The 24,219-nt window shown below is 37.1% G+C and overlaps 1 protein-coding gene across 7 annotated transcripts in view; it reads right to left on the bottom strand.

Moving 5' to 3' along the window:
* LOC149300014 (NT-3 growth factor receptor-like) overlaps nucleotides 1-24,219 on the bottom strand; it is a 261,807-nt gene that overhangs the window by 89,298 nt on the left and 148,290 nt on the right. The window lies entirely within an intron of this gene.

Here is a 24,219-nt window from a genome sequence, read left to right as displayed (position 1 = left end):
TCAAGCTGTGTCTTTGTAAACAAGCCAACATGAAGCAGAGGCCATATGGCTTCACATAAGTATTGGATACATCAAAGCCACGAAATGTCAATTTTCAAATTAGAATCAAACCGCTAACAAAATGAAGGTTGCAATTAACGCACAGCCACAAATGTGCATAATAATGCACTTAGGATTGGATCGATATGGATCAATTTCTTTCCTAATTGCATCTCAGATGCAAATGCGCTGACTCTCAAATCATATTATTAATATATCCATAATTGATCAAATATTGCTGATTTTTATCGGTGCCCCAAAAAACCAAAAATGGGTTAAAATTTCAAAAACAAATGTATTAGCTAGTTAGATTATAATTCTTTATAGAGATATATGCAGATATTACATTTGTAGTCGGTGCGCTTCAGTTTTGTCTTGCAAGTGACTTGCAACGTTCTAAAAAACTGCACCTAATGGCCCATATGAGTGGAGCAAGGGGCAGAGCCAAGGTAGAATGGTGTACCCCAAATGGGCATTGCCAAACACCTCTCCCCTACACCAGGCCTGTCAATCAGCTATGATTCCTGGAACGTCCAAACCAAACCCCCCAAAAAATCCCAGGTATGACCCTTTGATCTTCTACACTTAGCTCATGCCATTTAGTGCCTTTGATTTATTGCAATAGTAAAGAACCTAGGTTAGGTAGGCAGAAAGGTAGATACAAAAACTGTGGTTATTATATCAATCTTCAGTTTACAATGTTATCTAGAGTAAAAGATGCCTTATATTTTTATCAGCTGACATTCTCTCAACCTAAGTAGTGTTCTCCCTGAACCTAAAATGAGGCCAAGGACTGAATAAGGTTTGAGTGTTTATATCAGAAAAATGGTTCTTATCTACCATCAAATTCTATGTTTCTTTGTGTGAAGAAGTTGGAGCTGTAGCAGAGCCCACTCAAGCTCTTTGACTTTCTTGAACATCTCTGTAGTTTCACACAAAGACTACGTAGAGGGCAGGTCCAGCTCTATTACCTCCACTGCTGTTAAGTAAAGAAAAAAATCAAGCCACTTCTATCTTTTTTAGACTTGTAGATCAAATGTGTATCTAAACACAGTCATTGCGAATCAGTTGCCATATGACTTGTGATGACATTGGTTGTGAAATTCCGCAAAATGCATTTATTACGGGTTACTGAAATTCACAAAAGGGCCTGGTAGATGCTTACTAAATGTAACAGCTTCCACTTGCCAAAGGGCTGTGCCAAATCAGGTAGCAGTGAGATCCGTCTCTGTTTGTTAAATCTCAGTGACCTATAATCATAAGAATTTGGCTTGAAGTTGCTGCCCATAATTTATCACATAAAACGCTCCTGGCATTAGCTTGCTCTTGTGCATGAGAAAGAAGGCAGTAAAAATACGGTTTAACCAAGGATCATTTCTGCTTTATGGGTCTTTGAAACATTGTGCCTTAACAAGAGACTTGCTGATAAAAGACAGGTTTGTCAGGAGCTATCAGTTTTGTATGTGTGGAGAATAGACCCCTTTCCGGTGCATCCTTGGCATAGATTTTTCCTCCCGGGTACAAGGTTACGTGACCTTGAAACGTCTGATTGATCAAGGCTGTAAATCTAGGGGGCTGCTAGTTGAAATAATCTGCCGTTTGCCTCCAGGTGCATTTTATTTAATTTGCACCGCTGTACAGTGATGAATTAAGGTTGAAGTGGTCTCCTAACCAAACGAGAGTCTCAGGTTACACTGTATGTGTTCACAGATACCCCAGGTGCCTGCAAGATTCTGTTATATGTGGGGGGTTTTTCAGTTGTATTTGGCTTTTTCTGTCTCAGCCTGAGGTTATTTCCTGCAATGCAGATATTGGGATAATGGGTTTCTGAGACACAGAGGCATAGGAAGACAGGATGGCAAAATGAAATAATTGGCCACTTGAATTGCAAAAAAAATGACCCAGCTTGGGGGAGACTGAGTTGGAGGCAAAGAAGGACAAAGTGCTAAAGAGATAGCTCGGAGGCAGCGAGACATTATATTTGCAAGATAGTAAAATTCTTAACAAGCAGCTAGCAACAAATAGAGATGACATGAATATTTCTATTTTATTTGGAGTAATGTTGTTTTGCAGCCACTGCGTATTAAATTAATCCATTTTATGCGTTACAACAGACATGGAATCGCTTGGATTAGTGCATATGTGACTTAATAAAATTGCCCTGCACATAACAATAAACATTTTATTTTTTGGCCATGCCAAGAACACGTCATTGAAGAAGAATATCAAATCATGGAGGAGTTCAATAAGTCTTATTCCAGTTATATTTTTGGAATATCCTGATAAAAGTTAAAGATCACATGTGTGTGTGTGTGTGTGTGTGTGTGTGTGTGTGTGTGTGTGTGTGTGTGTGTGTGTGTGTAAAACATATTAACCAATAGTATTTAACGCTAGAAACGTAAAGAAGGATGGCCTGCTGCGATAAATAAGTTTATTAATGATAATTAAAAAAAAACTGTTATATAACATGGGGGGGCAAACAGCAGTACATAGTTCAAAGCTTGATGTGGATTCTGATTATGTCATTCCTGAATAAATAAAGATCGCCCTTTGTTTGTTTATTTTATATCCTTTATTTATGAAAAGATCATCAGTTTATGGCACCCACGGTGCCAGCGCATCAAAAATAAAAATGTTTTACCTTACTACATAACTAGGTCCGGATTCAGAAGATGAAGTAAACTGGCAGGGAAAAGTGATTGTAAATGACCAATTCCATGTCTTTTTCAGTGAATTGACAGGAGTAGAAATAAATGACTGTGAAATCTAAGCCAGCATCGAGTGCGTGTTCTCAAGGAAGCCATTTTAGATCCTCAACAGCACCATCAGCAGATGGTACGATTGTCATCAGTCTCATGCAGCTTTTGTGCGTATGTATGCACGTTTCTATACAACGGAGGAATGGGGAGGTGCATGTATAAAAAGTATTCTCATACAACGCTAGAAACATCATCCAATGTGACTAAATACAAGGCCTTAATGGAAAACACATTACAAAATGGGCTATATTTATAAAAACCTGTCAAGAACTTAATATGGAGCAACTGACTGTGACTTTTCATTGGTATAAATACGTCCCTATACCATAGGATCACAAAATATACTTCTTATGAAGTATGGAGGATAGTTCTCATGCTGATAAAAGAGAACATGTGGTTAATACATTGTGAAAAATTCCATCATCCTTTATTTTAAAAAAATATATATAATAAATATTCTTTACAGACTAAGTGCTGGCCTACTTGGTTGAGATTTGGACCCATGCTGAGCTTATCCGGTTTATGCATCCAATATTTTTAGGTGCTGAAGGAGTAATATTTTTTACATTTACCAATGCTCTGGCCCGGTGTGCCGGTGCTAGTTGGCACAGGTCATGCACCTTTGCTGTTGCTGTAATGTCTGGCCCTTGGCTACATGCACACGGCTGCATGCTGTGCTAGAGTAAGAGTGTAGAGCGTGGCGTCCATGTCGATACACGCGGCTGAACACTATGCTCACAAATGCCATTAAGCATTCAATGGTCTTGAAATGGCGGAAGCACGTTTTTTCCCTAGTCCGGCCCTGTCCATTCCACTTTTTTTTTTTTTTTTTTAAAAGAATAAACCTTAGCAGATCTGTCATTTATTGTTCCTCTGATTTCAGTCAAAAATAATTATGTGACACCAGGCATGTTTCTAATGCTTGAATGTTTTTAATTTCTGTATTTACTGTAGTTTACGAACATGTTAATATTCAGCAGAGTGGGTAGAACAGCACCTTTTCTAACACATACTACATTCACCAAAGTATGTGATAAATCTTATCCTTTATACCGAAAACGCAGTATAATTATCTTCACTCTTTCCCTTGGTTTATTTTCTTTATCTGGAGCAGAGCAATAAATCACATTTTATACTCCAATGTAATCACAATCCCTTATTAATATATTATTATAACTAAAACGTTAAATCTAAAACTTTCACACCAAAGGCTCTTTTGTCCTTAACTCTTTTTTAATACTGTAATATATCCAAGGTCTCAGGCAAAAAAGGGCTAAATTACTCAGTACTATAGACTAACCCAGGCCCAGAGGAAAGTAGCAGAACAGCTAAAATTACTGAAAAAATGATTTGATTTGCTTTTTTGTGTCGGTTTTGTAAATATTACTATATTACCATATCCTTTAAAACAAAAGGCCTTATCTGTAGAAATAGGACAGAAATTGAATCTGTAGACCTCAAAATTACAGTTTTTTTAGCAACCTCTGATAAAGATGAACAACTTTATTTTTGTTTATTTGATTCTTTTTGAACCGATAGGTTTCTTCCTTTAATCTTGTTCTAGTACAGAAATAACCCAGGGGTGAGGAGACACTTTTTTAGAAGAATACGTTCAAAGAACACCTGTAAACGATGCTTGATACAGAGGCCAGGTTATCAGATATTACATGTTTTACGCCGATGGGAGCAAGACAGTGAAGTGCGCATCAGAATAATAATAACAATTAAACATTAAAAAAGAAAATCTGCTTGTGAATTACTAAACTAAATTATGGCCAGAAGACATAATTTTATTTAAAACATATTATTTAGACGACATATCACGGTAGATATGTACAGTATGTTGCATAAAGTATCAATAGTACTATGCTGTCCATAACATGTCCCGGTTTGTAGCTAAAATGGCAAGAAGGATTAGTGACTTGGCAAATAAGGATGTGCAAATGCTGCTTTTTTTCAGTAGGGATTCTGAGCTTGCATTTTTTCTGCAATACAGTCAAAATATTGATTCGAAGGTCAAACGTTATCTCTGTGTCCACACAGTAAGGCTAAGTCTTTAAGATACATATCCCATCGATTGTGTCTAAAATAGCACCACAAGCACACGCAATGGGATTAAGAAAATGTTGATGCTGCTCACTGATGTATTGATGGGAATGCTATTTTTAAAGTTTAATGATTCTTATCTGTCATTAAACACCATGTTGTTTAGTTGTTGATGCATCAAAAATAAACATACAGTATATATAGCATACACTTGGCCATGTGTAATAAATGAACTCAGCAGTTTGTTCTCTCAGGGCTGTGTTCAACATTAATATCGTTCTGGGAAGACATGTCTTGTGTGCTCCCCATTTACATGTACATTCCAGCTCTCATACGCACTTTAATGGATATGATGACTGAGTATATTTCCATAATTACATTCCTGTTCAAATGCATAGGGGTATTCATCGACCCTCCCCATTTACCTTGTAGGAGGTGTGTTGGCCAAAGCATGGCCTGGTAAGTGATGTGCATGTGTGGGATACTCTTCCACACTTTTAAAGGGGTTTTCCTGGTCCTTGATACATAGAGAAGAACATGGAGAAAGTAATGAATATATATTAAAGTACATACTAAGTACTTTAATATGCATTCATGTATATTGAGGCTTGTTGGAATAGTATACTGTCCATATGATAACTTGCCAGGTCTTTAGAGCACACAATGGGATTGAGACAATATAAAAATTCTGATATGATCCTTCAGACTTTTGTTATGAAGACTGTATTTTTTGGGGGCTAAAAGACAATATTCCCTCTTTATCATACCTGGGAACTTTTCAGGGTAGGCTACCTGGAGTACTCCCTCTTCTGGTGAAGTGGCTTTACAATAGACTGGGGCTGGCCATGTGTGCCATGGGGCTAGTCCTAGAAAGCCTTAAGTGGGCAGGAAGTACTAAGGGAAGTAGATGACCAAATGTGATCCCCCTCTGAAGGCTGAGGAAACTGTCCTGGGAAGCACCACTTCACCTCAAAAGGTAATTATACTTCCAAAAAGGTATCCACCATAGTCAAGGGAACAGTTGTCATAACATATTATCATCATTTATTTTATTTAACACTGAACTGATTGGTAACCTAAGACAATACAAATGGCAGCCACTAAATTAAATAAATATAGGGACAAATACGACAGGCTGCAAACATCTCCAAATAACTTTTATTAGGATAAATAAATAGTGGAACATTAGAGATGAATTTGAAAAAAGAGCTCCGAGAAATGTTAAAACCAAGTAGCCAAGTGTGAAATTTAATCCTTCTAAGGATGGTTCTATATATGTAGCAAAGCCATCAAAGTGTCTTAATCTTGCATGAAATAAATTAGAATTCACCAGGACAAATTTGTAACTTAAATATGGAGTGTATGTATTGCCAGTGGCTTTAATTATTTAGATTTAATACAGGCACTAATAGCAAAGGGTCACATGCCAGTAATTAAAGAAATGTCCCTTCAAGGGATGATGAAAAAAATGCAAAGCTTTTATGCTCACTTGGTAGAGTACTGCAATGAAAGAGAGAATTTGTCTATAGGCTATAGTGGTGCATAAAGAAAGCTTGTTTTTATGATTTACATTTTAAGAAAATAATATTTTAAAATTGGGTGCAAAAGTAGAGGTCTGAAGGAAGTGCTCATAACTGCTACATAAATTATGCTAAGACAACTGTACTGTTGATATGGAAATAATACGTGGTCTGTATTGTTACTAAGCTAGTAGTGAGTCATTGCGAGTGGGTGGCCTAATTTAGAAGATGAATCACTCTGGCGGAAGAGCCGAAGCAAATCTCTCCCGGCTTTGGGTTGCAACAGTGACTTCTAGCCAGATCAGTGACTATTGAAAAAGATACATAAATTAAACTCTTTAAGGCAGTTTATCAGCAATTGTAGTTACTTCAATTTGAATTTTATATGGTTTACTACATTAAATCTGTTTTAAATGGAATATACAGTATGTTCAATATTAATTATGATATACTAAAAGTAAAAACTTCAATAAGCATGCCAAAATCTGTAAACCTCCAAGCATAGTATCTTAGATGAATATGGGTTTCATTTGAGTTAATTACTAGAAATCATATATTGGGGTATATTCACTAAGGGATGTCGTAATGTGAATTTAAGAAGTTGAAAACTCAACTCTCCTGCAAACTTTCCTGGCAGTTCTCACTTTAGTGAATAGACTCCAGAGTGATTATGCCAATACACTGCCTTGTAGAATGTTGTTATGATCATCATCATCATGCAGTGATTCTTTATTATAGAGAACTTGATCAGATGGTGAAATACTGGTCCAGAAAGGGCCACATTAAGAAACTTTGGGCCCTGATGCAATTATACAAAAAGGCCCCCTTCTCTGGATTTCCTACCTTTAGCAAACTTCCTACCCCCCTTTTTCTCAGATTTCTTTTCTCCTACAGTCTCTTTTCCTTGCGGTTCTATTCTTTCCTTTTGCATCATCACTTGTTGCACCTCACTTGCAGACATCGTTTCCTCTGCTTTTTCTATATTACTTCCTTTATTTTATCTCACTTGTCTGCATTTTAAATTTTTTCAACCCCTTTCTAACTTCTATTCTGTCCTCCCACAAATACACATATACAGATTCACACATATACAAATACATATACGGACGGATGCACACACATACATACATACACACACATATATAATACATATATATATATATATATACATATATATATACACATATGCACACACATACATATAAATGTATATAAAGCAGCTGCATCCTCCATTCCCCTTCTGTATGTTTCTTGTTGCCTGTAGCTCCCTCAATAAGTGGCGATCCGATTGGGCCCCACAACGTGCAGAGATCATCCTCCCTCACTGACACTCGAGTTGTGATGTCATTGCTGAGTGTGCAGTGTTAGTGTGGGAGGATGATTGCCATGTGTCGCGGGACCCAATCAGATAGCCCATTTCTGGGACAGGTGAGTACCTCTTACTTCTTCTGACCAGTCAGAACCCTGGTTCATGGAGTAATTGCTGCAGGGCCCCTTAGAACCATGGGGCCCTAGATCAATTGCTCTGTGTGCTCAGATGTTAATCTGGCCCTGGTGAAATATTTTTATATAATATATAATCTGCTGTGGCATAAACATTCAACATCTGAGCAACTATATATATTCAATAGTATTGCCCTAAAACACAGCCTTGTGTTGGATGTCATCAAAGGTGCACAGAGGTGCACACAGTTCATTGTTTGGATATCCACCTTCATTGCATACTATAGATTATATCATGTATTATAAAATGCTAGCATATATGTCATTATATGATATTTTTCATTATACAACTACATATGGGGACAATACCAGCCAATCTCCAATGACCTGTTCATCAAAAGCACTGTTAAAAGAACAAGAGGTAACCCATTCATATATATAAAGGATTTTTCACTTAAAGCAGAAAAATGGTTCCTTGCAGTAAAAACAATAAAGATATGCAATCAACCAATGACTAACTGTGTGTAACGGTGCTCGACACAAGTGCCCATACACTGTTATGTAAAGAATGCCCGACCACGAGATCAGGCATTCCCCTTAGGTAGGTGTCAATGCCCTCTAAACCCTGCACGGATCACTTGTGGCTGATCGCATGCATTAAGAGACTCTTTAGGAAAGAACATGGTTAGAGCTTTAGTGTGTTGTACTTGCGGGTATGTATTAATGAGCTTTTGCTGCACTTACTGTACACTGGCATTTTCAACACTTTAATCGTTCACTGCCAACACGTAGCTTCAGTCATACAAACTCTCAGATAGCTCTGGATTTACAGACACTCAACAGACAGCCAGAGCTCTCCATTTAACCACTTGACAGAACAGTGGGACTCTCTCTCTCTATATATAATTAACTGGTGCAGAGACAGAACTCTCCGCAGTGACAGAATTCACCTTAAATCACTTGGCAGACAAAAGCATCTATACCTTTTCTATTATTTTCCTACTATTCTCGCTAGAATGTAAGAATTTTTTCTCAATGTCTTCGTCTATATATGCTTATAAAATAGTTCTGAAGAATTCTAATGAATTTGTATCTGCTTACTGGACTAAGTGGTTTATTTATTAATGTGGGAGTTTGCACGTGAGTTGTGGTTTCCCCTCTGAATTATGAACCTCTAGCACTGAAAAGTGTCTCCTACAAGAGCTAAGATGACCTTCCCTTACAATAGTACAATCAGTGAGGTGAACAAAGTCTCAATGGTTTAACTACATATTATCATCATCATCTTGGCCCTTCTTCACTAGAAGCTCACTGGGGTCAGCTCTTCATAATGCATTCTGAAGACAGGGAGTTGAAATCACAACTCTCTTGCAAACACCCTCTCAAAACATTAAAATTGGGCTACCTGTCTTTGGCATTTTATTTTCATATGCTTCTGGTTACTTAAATGTCTCTTTGGATGTTTTTATAATAACTATTTGCCAAAAGACAAGCCAACATTGCGTTTCAATGTCAAAAACTTGAAAACTGACAACTAAATTATCCCAAATCTGTCACCCAAGTTAAAGAAGCCTTGTATGAACAAATATAATGTAAGCTGACAGGAACAGGGGCCTTCATACCAATGGATACTTGGAAAAACATGATATTCAGGGATATAATCTTTAATTACGGGAAAACAGCTTATTGATCCAAAGAGAAATCTGACTGCCATTTTGGGGTCAAGAAGGGATTTTTTTAGCCTTCTTTTGGATCAACAGCAACAAATTAACAGATATAGGAAAGGCTGAACTTGATGGACGCATGTCTTTTTTCAGCCTATATAACTACGTAACTATGTAATGTCCTAATGTGTGTTGAAGTTACTGTTAACTTTAAATTGTCTTTGTTAGACATTTTCAATGGCCGCGCTATAAAAATAAATATAATGTAAGAAATTCTGCTCTCAGTGATGCTTTAAGGTCTGTATATAGAGGGTTAATGGATGATCTGCAGGTGTCCACAATATCCATTTATGTTTTAACAGCTTATAGGAGCACAATATGGACATGGATACCGTGTTGCTTAGCGCAGGCACACACTACAGTATATTTCCTTTTTTACTCTTTCAGATTCAACACTTCATTGGGGAGAGGAAAATAAATCCCAGTTGGATGCAAAGTAAAACTGTATTATTTCCGAACTTGAAGTTAAAGAAAATATTGAAGGGAAGGTGAGGAGATGAGAACCTATGGGCTTCCATGAAATAACCCATTCCCACAGCTGGTTTATCACTGCATAATCTACCAAAAAAAAGGCTTCCAGACTTTGTTACCAAAGAGAAACACAATCCTTTGTTGCCACTATGCGTCTTTTTAGCAGCTAATAAACACATATGGTAAAGACACGGAATAGAGAAATTACATAATGTACATGTCATTTCTAGCAGAGGGACTATATTATTTCAAGAAACTTTAACTCTCTCTTTTTCGATTACAGTATTTTCAGAAACAGAAAATGTGAGTCATTTTACTCAGTGGTAATCAAATCCTTTCTCTGGATATAGTGCTTAAAGGTAAATCACAATAATTGATGTTTTCCTTAATAATACCGACTAAATGAGTTCTGCGAATATTGTAAGGAGGTCAAATAAAACTGCTTAAAGTGTTAAAATAAAAGCAAAAATGAATTGAGTACTGAGAGCAGTCCTATTGCAGTCTTGTAGTCCGCACATCTAAAATTCAGGACTTAATAGTCTATATGGAAAACTATACTAAATTCTTCTGGAAATTGAAAATGAGTGCTTCTTGTAACCCAATTACTATAAATTTACATTAGTGTAATACTTTAATTATTCTGCATAAATGTATTCAGCAGCATGTATGTTTCAATTTACATACAGTAATACATTGAAGTCCATGCAAATGTACTCCAAAAAGCATTTACATGAAAATAGGACTGGATTCTTATTACTTTTATTAAGTAATAAAAAAAATAAATAATTATGCTTAAAATAAGAAATGCAACATTTCTGATTTTAAATAAGTTTAAAAGATACATACATTACAGGGATATGATTTGGGAGGGACCTCTATAAATCACTGTAGCTGGATGTGTTTCATTAAAATATATAATATTATGGGCTTGTGTTCTAATGTTTTCATATATGCGAAAACTACTAGTATGATTGCCAGGCACTGGTCTACATAATAGCATTTAACCTATTGACAGTTTTAGGAGCTCAACTTGTAACCTCTTTATGAAGGCAGAACACTTTTCCCACTGGTAATATAACCTGATTGTATATATCTGTATAGGCTAATCCCAAAATCGCATACATCTGTGGTCAATAAACTTGTCCAAGGTAAGCTTTTTACTTAAACACTGCATCATTCTGATGGCTCTGTCATGGAGAATATGACCCACTATGGAGAACACCCCATTAAATCATTTTCCCAGAATCAGTGCGTCACAGTTTAGGTACATAAATGGCAATTCTGACCTAATCAGTTATGAATGTATTGCCCCAGGTACTCCTGCTTTCATAAAAGCATTGGAATGGCTCTGTAAGTTTCCAAAAGTATTGCATTGCTTGGAGTATTCATCATCACCTTTTGGGTTAACTGTTATGTCCTGGCATCTGGGTAGATGAGTGTATAAGCATATAGATCGGCACAGAAGGCAGAACAAGGCACAGTAAAATAGTGTACCAGATAAATGTGAAATATCTACAACTATTCTCCAATTATAGAAAAAAGGGGAAACCCAAATCTCAATGCTAGCAGGTTCATTGTATATCTGCATTCTTTACATGGATGACCTGATAAAAACTAATCTACTAGAGATTTGTCTAAATTTGGAACATTTTGCTCTCTTTTAAAATACTACGAATGACCAGTAAATATGATTCAATAGTCCTCTTTTCCTGGCTATTAAAACCAGAACTGTTCTACCCTATGATATAATACATCCCTTACTTGCTTTCTCCAAGTGGGACAATATTTATACTAGATCCTTACATTCAGGTTATTAATGGTGCTTTCTGTGTGTTACTTCATGGCTGACTTCCAGTTATCCCATAGTTACTTTGGTTTCTTCATACTTTAAATACAGGAAATTAGTAGGAAATATTAGCAGAATTTACAAATTAACCTTTCAATACAATTTTTACCACCAGAGGTGGATGCAGTATCCAGTGATAATATTTGTGTGCTCAAATAGAACCGTGTTAATTTCAATGTAGTGATCTTGGTATATTTAAAGGTGTTCAGATATGTGCATACTTAGCTCCAAATAGTTTCCATGTTTTTGTCTCATTATTACAAGTAATAATTTGCTACATTATTCTGTTTTTTTTTATTTTTTAATTAAGGGTAGCTCTTGGCTTTTGTAGGCTCTAAACAAAAAATGTAAAGAGGTCCAACTCGAGCACAACCAGATATTTACGTAGAACAACACTTATGTTTGCAATACATATGCGTACCTGTTAGTCTTCTTAGTTTCTTGTTTCTCCAAACAGGTGAGCGCTGTTTAGACATGCCTGCTCCCGACCCACATTGTGCCTGCTCTCCACACACTTTTCCCTGCCCCTGCCCAGTTTCCTGGAGCTAGACCCACCGCTACGGGCAGTCACAAAGCCTCTCCAACAGACGGGAGCTCCAGGCAGCCTCCGGGTATTGTGCATATGCATACATCTATAGATATGCATCAGTATTTCCCAGGTGTTGTGAAACTACAACACTAATGATAGTCAGCTAGGGAAGGAGATGGATTATGCAGATGGCTGGCTGGGTGTGCAAATGCCTCAACAGCTGAAGATGTGTCTTTTGGCTAGCCCTGGTCTATTGGCAGAGAAAAAATTAAATCTAAAAAAGTACTAATTGTTATGTATGCTGTACTGATATAGAAATGGAAACCAGAAACACAAGCTAAATGTTTAAACTCGTGTTCGATTAGAAACATTCAATAGTTATTATATAAAAGCACAACGTAAAAGCAAACAACTTCACATCAAGGTGAAAGGAATGTCCTAATTTCCTGTACTAACTGGTCAAATTAGGTCACCTCATCTTCTCATCTGATATAGCGACAATAATTGCACAGTATAACCACTACTCGGGCAGCATTAATTCTGACAACGGTTCAGTAGTAATTGCTCAAAAAGGAAATAAAGACCGATGGTGCCAAGTGTTGGCCTCCTCTAGGAGCCATTATGTTGTCCGTAATCTGTGGGTTAAATAAACAAAACTACCTCCAGACAGCACAGGTGCTAAATAGCTGACAAGGGGCTCCTAACGAGAGACAGACGGGTCTGCTCATTAAATGCTGCAGGTGTCACAGGATACATGTTGTTACAACATATTTTCAGATGTACAGTACAAATTACGCATGCATAAACAATGGCAGAAGATTAATTGTTAGAGTCTTCACACTTAAGGAGCAGCCGAAGCACAATGGTGTGTACTTTTCCAGAGTTTTATATAAAATGTATTTATTGCAATAAGATGTTCTTTCGGTATACAGTGGCAGACAGATGTTACTTGGCCTATAGGGTACTAGATACGGAACAACTATGTTAAAGACCTTGGAAAAGTCAATCGCAAAGTCTTTATATGGCAAACTTTTGAGAGCCCAGTGCGAGCTAAATTTTTTTTTTAGGCATAGTAAAAGGTGTAAAAGTATTTGTGCCTTACTTTTGCTTATTTGCCAGACTTCAGATCATCAAATTAATTTTAATATTAAACAAAGATAACATGAGTAAGCACTTTTTTAAATTAAGCTATCCAACCCTACCTGGTGGCAAGTGTAAAAAGTAATTGCCCCCTTAGTTACTAAATCAACCAGTTATAATTCAGAATTGGGTTCATTTTCACTAGACACACCCAGGCATGATCACTGCCAGCCCTGTTGAATCTAAGCATCAATTAAATAGAAATCTTGCAAAGTGAAGTAGGTTAAAGGGTATCAAAAAGCAGCACATGATGCTGCAATCTAAATAAATTCAAGAACGGAAGAGAAACAAAGTAACCAACATATGTCAGTCTGAAAGGGTTACAAAGCCATTTCTAAGGCGAACCATGGTGAGAACACTTGGAACATTGGTGAACCTTCCCAGACATGGTCGGTCTACCAAAATTCCTCCAAGAGCACATGAATGTCTCATCCAGGAGGTCACAAAATAACACAGACTAACATGTAATGAACTGCAAGCCTCACATGCCTCAGTTAAGGTCAGTGTTCACAATTCCACAATAAGAAAACAAAAATAATCAAAAAAGTTAAATATTTAAGCCGTTGTATTAAATGTATGTATCAGACAATTGTGAGCCTCATCCACTTTTGTTAGTAGTTAATAGATATTTCACTGAGCCATATTCACAAAGTCATATTCTACTGGCAAATTATTTGTACTAAAGGTTTATTATCCTATATTTTTAGTGGCATACATAAGTAAAGGATTGTGATAAAATGATACTGAACGAGAGGTAAAGCACTATCAATCACAAGCATACATTATTTAAGAGCCTATTTAAGCTCATTTTCATTTCCTACCACTCCATTGACTATCTGTACCCTCCAGGATCAAATTCAAACTCTGGAACCTAGCCTATAGAGCCTTTGACAGCTGTGCTCCCCTCTATATCTCTACTCTCATACACTTTTCTGGAATGTCCTACCCTGTTCTCTCAGACTTTCTCCCTTAACCAGCATGCTGAAGAAGCCATCTCCCATGTCCATCTGCAAGACCAACATAGTTTTCTCTGTATAACATCACCCAAGTGGTCCTCTCCTACTGTTTCACTTTCTCTTCCATATAAATAAATGTAATGTCATGTAATTGAAGCTAAAGTGAAATTTTAGGTTTCATTTTCAGACGATATAAGCTACCTAAGGGTCAGTGTCAGATATAATGCCTATGTTTAATGGTGTAAGTTTGGGGGATCCTAAATTTATAACTTGCCTTGAGCCTGGTAGCATCTTAGTAAAGTTGTAAGATATATGCCAGATGTCATTACACCCAGGGTCGAAAGACTAAAGGGGATAGTCTAATCTACTGGACAGACTAAGCAGACCAATCAGTTCTTATCAGCTATCAACTATGTGTGTCCATTCATGAGTGATCATGCTCTTTAGATATGGCACACAGCTGTTCAAGGTGATAGAATATCCTGGCAGGAACACAATTTGGAAAGAGCTGCTCTAAGCTAATAAAGCCAAGTTCCTGAGTTATATGAAAAAACTGGAGATGTTTTCATTGGATTACATTAGAGACCATTAGCCTCATGCTGCTGGATGATGCTGTCATGCACTTTATGGCGGTGCTGTAAAAGGATTATGACAAGTTTTGGAATCCAGTAGAAACACAATAAATTATTAGGTCTAAAATTCATAAATCATAAAGATATTTTATAAACAGCCCTGTTTGGTTGCAGGTGCAATGGTATCTTCATTCAACTTCTTAACCCCTAAACATGTACGGGCTTGCAGTGCAATGTGATAACGACAAAGACCGTACATGTACGGGCTGCTGTTAAACAGCTGCATCGCCGCATTTTCGCCGCAATCGGCGGCTTTGCAGCATCCACGGATGCCTCACAAGTAAGGCTGACCATGGATCCGGGGAGAAAAGCCCTCCCCACAAGAAAAATGGCCGCCGCTGCACCGATCATCAAAGATCGTGGCGTTGGAATCGCTTCCTAAGCATAAACGGCGTTGCTGACATGCCTCGATATCGAGGCATGTAGCAACACAACCCCCCTACCCCGATAGCCTTGTGATTGCTCCGAAGAGCAACCACAAGTGCCATCATGTAAATGACGTTGCCGCCATTCACAAGATGTCGTCAACAATAGACAAATTAATGAGTTCACAGAGCGTCTATCCAGACCCTCTGAGAACTCTTGAGCTTCTCCTGCAGGTACTGCATTCAACCATGCAAGGTCAATGGAGCCCAGCTCACTAATCATTAAAATAATAAAAAAAAAAAAGAAAAAATTTAAATTACAAATTATGTTAGCAAAGCTAGAAATTGCCATGTTTTCCATGAAAGTGACACAAAACTTTTGGCGGTAGTATATAAATACATGCAGTGTAAGATAAGCAAAAAAAAACTTATTTAGCTATTGTAGTTTAGCAACAGCTAGATTTCTAGTCTAACTCTACACTACACTTAATAAAAAGTTACAGACTAGAACCTCAGGGACTTACCTCTCTGGCAAAGACTAATATGAATTCCAGGAACAAATAATGCTGCAATATGTATGCTTGTTATCAAAACCGCACTTCGAAATGGAAATATGACCTAGCTAAGAATTGTATACATTAACCTGTAAGTGCTCTATATCTTCTGCTTGGATACAGTATATGTTTTAGTACTGTCCTGTGGAATATGATGGTGCTAAATAAATCAATAAATAATAATAAGAGTGCTGGTATATGGTGTCACTCTGTCCTCGTTACAGATTTCATTTTCACTTTGTACTTCAGGGTGATGCTCTGAATCAGGTGTTTGTGATTCTGTAAACAGCTGGTTCCAACTTCAGTTGGAGAGCCCTCCGGTTGTGCCTCGGCGGATTTGCAATTAATCAAGCATATCTCTGCTGGAGGCTTGTTCTATTCCAAATACAGTGCCCGGGGGGAACTCCTGGCACATCTGTCCAGGTCAGATTTTACACATATGTAATGCGAAAATTTTTTTTAAATCTCATTACTATTATACATTGCAGACAGACCACCAAGGAAGCATCAGTAAATATTCGACTGATGGGTAAAGCGACAATAAGATTTCAAAGGACAATTCTTTACATTAATAAAAATAAGCATTCAGATCTATCGCCAGTGACGTAGTCTAGGCTGTTGCCTAATGGGCTGGTGACAAGAGAGATATCCTCCATAGCATGCCGAACCAGGTGCCACCCATCCCTAGAGAGACACTCCAGCCATGCTGTGCACTTTCGGTGAGAGATCCCATTAAATTCATATGCTGTCCCCTTTGCCTATGCAGCGTGTGGCTTTGTGTATCTAGCCGCTAGCCGCACATTGCGGGACTCAATCCATTGCAGATCAATAAAAGTATGGGGCGCTATCAGCCAGCGGCCCATCTGGCGTTTGCCTCGTGTGCCAGGTGGTCAGGGCTGGTCTGGTTACATGCACATGCATTCACACACTATTCATTAAATACTGACTTGCTCTATTTTCAGTGATGTATTTTAATCACTCTGTAATACTTCACAATTATAGGTGTTTTTTGGGACAAACTAAAGTACTTTAGCAAGTTGCCAACAAGCAAAATGATGACAATAGTATCTATAATCATCATAAAACCAGAGGACCGTCTTTTTTTTCCCCTTTAAATTGTCAAACACATCCTACCTTCTGCAGTGTTTAGAAAAAGGCACAATGGCTTACTTTTTAAAAATGACATATAAAGAAAAAAGAATAACATCATTGTACTAAGCCTTTTGACTAATATGCATATGTGATGTGTTGAACGTACTTAAAATATAAGAACAGGAAAAAAGTGAAGTATAGATCAATGGTGATTATTTTTTTCTCCCCAGCGTGAGTATAGAATGCACTGTTCTCCGAATGTACAGTTAAAATGTTTACTGGAAACTAATGAGCGAGCAGACCAGTGATGAGGCACCATATGTTCGTGGTTAAAGCGATATTTTTTAAACATTTTTTGTAATTTCTTCTTAAAGGGAATCGGCTACCTATTTTATTTATTATTTTTTTGGAAATTCGACTACGTCGATCATGTTTATTTTTTAAAGCTCTAGGTACTAGCAATGGACACCGATTTGCTCATCAAAAACACAGATTAGAGACTCATTTTAAAGGGTCTTGGGGGCTGATCTGTAGCTGTCTTAATGTGTTGTTTTTCTTTAATGTCTGCATTTGAATTTATAAGCTCTTTTTTTCCCAAATATTAATAACACATTTTCAACAAAAGGTATATGAAGAATAATAAATAGTAACATCTTTCAAATCTGTGGAATATCTTCCAGATAAACCCTTTGTTGAAGATTATCATTGTTATATTAGTTCCTCGTTCACAGTAAATATGGGAAAAAATATTTCCAAAGTGGGACAAGCCAAAAGTGATGACTTTCTACTCTTTGCCATATCTTTTTTTCCGATCCTCCTTGCTCATAGTTGGTCCTGGTTTCTTTCTCAACATGTCAGTAGGGCCACTGCTACCATAGAGCAAAATTCCTACCCCCCTTTTAGCCTCGATGTAAAGATGTTTAAGAGACTACCTTGATTTCCAACAATTATAAATACAAATACAGATTTTTGTTCTATAGCAAGATCATTAAACACATCAGATTCAAACCCCCTTATTTAAAGTCCTCATAATATCATGAAAATGTAAAGGTTCTTGTGTATCATATTGATATTTTAACGTGGCCATACACGTCTATGTCCCAAGTTCTAAATGATAAACAGCCTTTTCCAAAAGACATTGTTCTGGAAAAATAAAAAAACTGAAAACCAGCAGAAAATGTGGCTATAGCTTGCCCCTAAAGAGCCCAGCCTGTCCCATGCTCTGCTGCACTGATAGTTCCCCGTTGCTTAGGAGAAAATGAAGACAGAACAGACATTTTTCATAAACATACAATTTGCAATTATGCCTTCAGTCATTTACTGGGCTATTAACATTCCTCAAGGTCAATAAGGACAAACTGGCTTTCGTCCTATTGCCTGATGATTCTTCCTCTTTATTATTCTCCTGCACTCGCCCTTTGTGTTAAATTCTCTTGGCGCTTTGACTACATTGTGTTTGAATTTGGTAATTAGCTATGACTCCAGCCTGTGAACTAAAGGAATGCAAATACATGTTAGAATTATTGAACTGATAAACAATAATTAAGAAAGAACCAGATTACAGAAGTGGATACTGGATAGCGAATCACGCATTTACAGTGGCAGTTTAAGATAGAGGAAATGTTTCTAAGTCTCTGCTTTTACAAGCTCATGAGAAGTTGTGATAAATTAAACACATAATGATATAAAACATTAGAATTTCAAATGTCGTGTTGAGGGCAATTGTCTTCTAGCATAACTAAATTCAAGTAGCTTGTGCTTTTTTTGTTCTTCCATCAGTGCATTTTGTTTTTGTTTTAAAAATATATTGTAGTATATCAATTAGCTCATTTTCTGATGTCCCCCCTTAGCCTTAGCGCAGCTTTATAGGCACTTATGAAACCAGGTAAATGTTTGCACCTATTAATGAAAGTATTGCCTACGTTAAGAACAGTAAACATATGGAATCCACTACCCACACTTCCAAATACAATAGATATTTTCAAGCAATGATCCGATGCTTATTTAGCAAAATTAACTATACAACGTTATACAACAAAATATAAATACAGATACATAGATGAGCCAAGGGGACTTACAACCTTCATTACTATGTAACTCCATGTAATAACCCCTCAAGAACAAGAGTTACCATCATTTATTAGCGATTCAGTATTAGCCCAGCGAGATAAATACCACTGCAGTTTATATTAAGGAGATTCATACTTATAAAATTGATCAATGGCCATCTAGGACTTTCTGAGCAACACATTACAAGCCGTGTTACAAGATGCATTAGCAGTAAATGTCTAACAGATGATGCTTGTTGTGACAAGCACATTATAAAGCACATTATGAAATGCGGGCATTGCTACGTACAAGTCCTGCTCGTATTTTATATATGAGCTTGGCTGGGCAACTATAGCTCTTCCCATAGGCCCTGCAGGCAAAAGCGGAACATATCTCATCATGCCGCAGTGTACAAGCTTGTCTCTTTTGATGCCTGGCTTTCCAAATATGTAAGAAGCACAGAACCTTCCTCTTAGATGTTCATAAACAATGACAAATATAAAGAAAATACAAAATCTTAATGTGAGATCCATGTCATAGTCGTCAGGCATTTATCTTTTAATTAGCTTTTTTTATATCTGAAATGAATAAAACCAAAAAATCTTAATTAATAAAAACCAAGCTTCTAGTCGCTTCTGTTTATAAAGCTCCTTTGATGCATTTAAATGCCAGTCTACTTGCTTGACAAGCTCTTGAAATCTGAAGAACAGATTAACACAAAAGGCCGCATGAAGACTTAATCAGAATTAACCATTCCGTATCATATCGGGTGTTGGCCAGAGAATTACTACATTTTACCCCATTCCGATCCCCCCCCCCAACAAAAAAAGGTAACGCAAGTTACCAGATATAACAGTCTAGACTATAAAATGTTTCATGGGTTATCCAAATGATTAATGGCATCATGCGCTGCTTTTTAATTGTAATAAGATTTTGCCATGATTGCAGATTTAAAGCAGTAATAGAATCCAATGGTTAGAAACGGGATGACTGATGCATTTAATATGTGGTGTATAAAAGAAGCTGGATACGATGTATATAGCTGATGTATTAAAACCCATTTAATGTTCTTTCCTCTCAGTAACTCATACACAGTTTCATTAAACTGGCGGTGGATCAGCTGGCGTGGCTGAGACACTGTGTAATGTCTGCTTTTGTTGACGGCAATATTTAACCATTATGTAAGAGGAAACGGTTAAACGTTATTGCGCACGTACGCAACACTTTGTTTGGAATATTCACTTTGAATGGGAGCAGCTACTTAAAAATATACTGCCTAATACCCGACTTGCCAACTTGCGTTCGAAACCATCCCTGTACACAAAATATAAGTCTAGTTTGCGGAGTACAGTAAATCCGAGCCCTGGAACGTACTGGAGTTTGAGTAAGTATATAAACACACCAAGAGAGACCCATCAAAGGCAGCAGAGTATTGAATTCCACTTAGACTCAGTCTGGGAGCAAGCGGCTTACAGAAACATCTTTTTAACAGCCCGATGAGATTTTTACAGTGGAAGTAATTACTGATATGAGAACATTCCTGTGTATTAACAAACATGCATAGCTTTTCTTTTTCCCCATTAATATGTTTCGGGGTTTTTTTTTTTTACATTTAAAGACTGAATGTGTCCTTTCAATTAAATATATACAGCTGAAGAAAGCGGTGAATTCCTTGGCAACTAGTTGCCGATCGTTAATTGACAATACACAATGGGTAAGAAAAGATTGAATGATCCAAAATCCTGACTTTGTCTTCTAAAATCGAGACATATTGAGCAGTTTGTTATTTGTAATATCTTGTATGGTGAGATTTTTTCCATGTGTCATTTTTATTATCGTTATCTTTTACTTGTATAGCGGCAATAATTTATGCAGGGCTTCTTGTAATACATATATACAAGGGCACTGCACACAAGCTTACAAAGAACATATACTGCACCTTAATCTTAAATTAGAAGCCAAATAGTTAGTGATATATGATCAAAATGCCTGTAAGCCTAATGGAAATGTCATTATGTTTCATAATACCCATATTTGTGAATTTATGTTAAATGTTAAATGCACCAGAGAAAAAGTTACACCATTATTCCTGTAATGATGGAACAAGAGAGAGGAAGGGTTATCACCCAAGACGCTACACACTGACCTATAAGTATTTATTGAATACCAACCAAACAGATACAGCAGCAACACATGGTGTTGGGGTCGTGCCGGAGCTCAGTCATATGTTCATATGTAATAAGGGGAATATATAAACCATAGAGGCACTATGTGTGTTTGTGGTACATGTAATACATGTATGAAGTACAAAAGTGATTTCCGCACTCTTGGGCATCCAAAGTAATAGTCCAATTAGCAGACACATTTCATTGGTTGCTACAGTGATATGGCCATTTTTAAATTGGTCGCTTGTTTCTATAACCCCCCCCTTATTTTGTTTGCAAGAGTTGTATATTTAGCATAGGCATTATATATATTATATATATATATATATATCAGCTCTGCCTCTTATGTGGAGTGGCTTGATGAAGGAGTCGGACTAGTTACACATAGAGGCAGGACTAGCCTCAGCCAGCCTTTAGTGGTTGGGGAGTTGTTGGAGGTTAGGCAAAAAGTGGTCAGAGTGGACGTGTCCAAACAAGGTTGTCCTGTCAGGAGGGTGAAGAAACTGACCTGAAGACCCAGGGAAGCTAGGCTTCACCCGGAGACCCCAAGCCAGACCTGAAGAGTTCCCAGGCTTAATATTGCCCATTGAGTGCACCTAGATCATATTAACTAAAAAAAACACTTCAGAAAATTGTTGGCACTGGCTTAGAGAATTAAGTTATTTTGATCATATATGCTAATTTTATAAAGTTACTCTAAGTTATCAAGTGTAGGTAAAGTTTGAAAGAAGAAATGGATAATCCTTTTAACGCATTAATCTTTGTACTAAGCGTGTTTTGACATCGACAGAATTAAAGCAATTTTCCAAATCATTCAGCTGCTGTAGTCAGTTGACAGAAAAAGATTTATTTTTGTCATTTGGATATTAAAAAAGTCTTGTAAATGATTCTACCCATACACATATTAGATGATTATTTTATTTTCAAATTGTCTTTTAAAGGTAGCATTTATATACAGTAAATGCAAGTGAGGACTCTTTATTCCAGGGTGCATATATTGAGATTCCACAAATGTATAGCATTTTTTTGTCTGCGTTTAGACGAATCTGAAACAATTTATATTCAATTTTTAAGATTAAGGTTCTCCGGTAAACCACAAAACTTGCAGGTGTGTCGAGGTGATATGAAATATTTAATGTACTAAGGGTCCTGGGAAAAGCCAACTCTCTCCAGTTTGTTGGCTATTGTAAAGTTGGAAATGGGGTTCTTGAATGCCATTTTATGTATTCTTGCAGGTGACAATTTCTACGGTGGTTCATTTATATTATGCAGAGATGTTGATGAGTTGCAGAGGTTTGCATGGGTGCTAAATGGCATGACAAATTAATAAATTGGTGCATAGTATTTAAGCCTGAACAAATTCCATATTTTTACAATGAAATCGGATTCTAATCTTGCAAGAGCACAATCATTTTCCTCTGTACCACTATGTTTTCAATTGTGTTCATTTTAATGTCAAATTGTATCTTGTCAATGTTACTGTTAATTTTCAATGTTCCCCTATTGTAATAGTAAAATGAACTCCATTGGCACATTATAAGTAAATGTAATGTAATCTGTGCACAGTTTACTGTTTATCAGAAAAATGTTAATATCCCCGAATGATAATCCACCACTTTAATTTTAAGCACCTATTAACTAATGCTAAATTATAACGGAGAAGCTTTGGAAGTACATTTGACATCCACATGAATATCAAATAAATGCGCTTTGATCAGGTTTATTATAATGAATACCAAATGAATTGATAGTGATGGCTCTCTTAAAAGGTTTCCTGATCGCGTGTGCGGAATATATTTTCTTTTGCTTTTATGTTCTGCGAAGGAAATAAAAACTTATCTTCTTCTATTCTACCGTGCAGCTAAAATTATAATGTCTTCCAAAAAACACTCTACCTCTGACATTTTAATTGATATATTTGCTCCACAATAGAATAGCCGACAGACTAACGGTTTAATAATTTATCGCACAGTTACCGATCCTTCCGTATACATTTGTTTTTCGTGGTGCATGCTCTGTTGCTACACCATGGGTCTAAAAATGTGAGGTAGGGATTTTCGATATTCTGGGGTTGGTGGGGTAAAGGGGGTCACTGGTGGTGACAAGGGGGTTGTCTATAAGGTGCTAACAGCTTGAGTGTAATAGCAGTCTCCGAGGGGAAGTAAAGCGTTTCTGTCATAGGGTCTTGGGTTTCCTTGATGGAACAAGAGGGCCCCATGGGAAGACACATGCTGGGGTTCTAGGAGTGGCTTTTTTAATGCAAGGCTAAGTGGTGGTGGATTCCTAAACATGTGGGGGCTCACTGATGGGGCTTTTCTTATTTTGTTTTGTATGGGGAGAGACTTTAGGGTACCTGGGGACTCAACGCATGGAAATGGGAGGGACAGAACATGAGGTACTAGGGGACAAAAATAATCTGAGGTTAACTGTTGATGGCCCACAAGAGCAAGCGTACCAAAAGCTGTTTATGGATATAATTTATCACAGAAAGGAAATGCTACTGATCTCATATCTAGAAGCCCAAATTTGATGTTTACACTCAATCCCATAGGGTATAATACATAAGGAAAGGACAGAAAGAGGGCAAGAGTGATAATTATGTGAATTGAAATTAATATGTACACTTTAATAGAAACTGTAGTTTGTATAATCTTATATACCAGCAACCCCCAACTCGATCAAACAACAACTTATAACACAAATGTAGTTGTATGAGTCATTCCCTATGACAGCCACCTGTGCACATTAATAGGAAGAAAACCTTACACTATTCTTTAAGGTAAAGAGAAGAACAAAGTAAGGGTCTCCCCTAATAATCCCGCTATTATTATAACATGTCACTGTATAATGGTTTTCACCCAATGTCACCATAACATTATCCAACGGTGA

Source organism: Sceloporus occidentalis, unplaced genomic scaffold, assembly GCF_023333645.1.
Source record: "Sceloporus occidentalis isolate IW3139 unplaced genomic scaffold, rSceOcc1.0.p SCAF_26, whole genome shotgun sequence".
In the NCBI taxonomy this organism is placed as follows: domain Eukaryota; kingdom Metazoa; phylum Chordata; class Lepidosauria; order Squamata; family Phrynosomatidae; genus Sceloporus; species Sceloporus occidentalis.
This window is presented reverse-complemented; position numbering and strand designations above follow the sequence as displayed.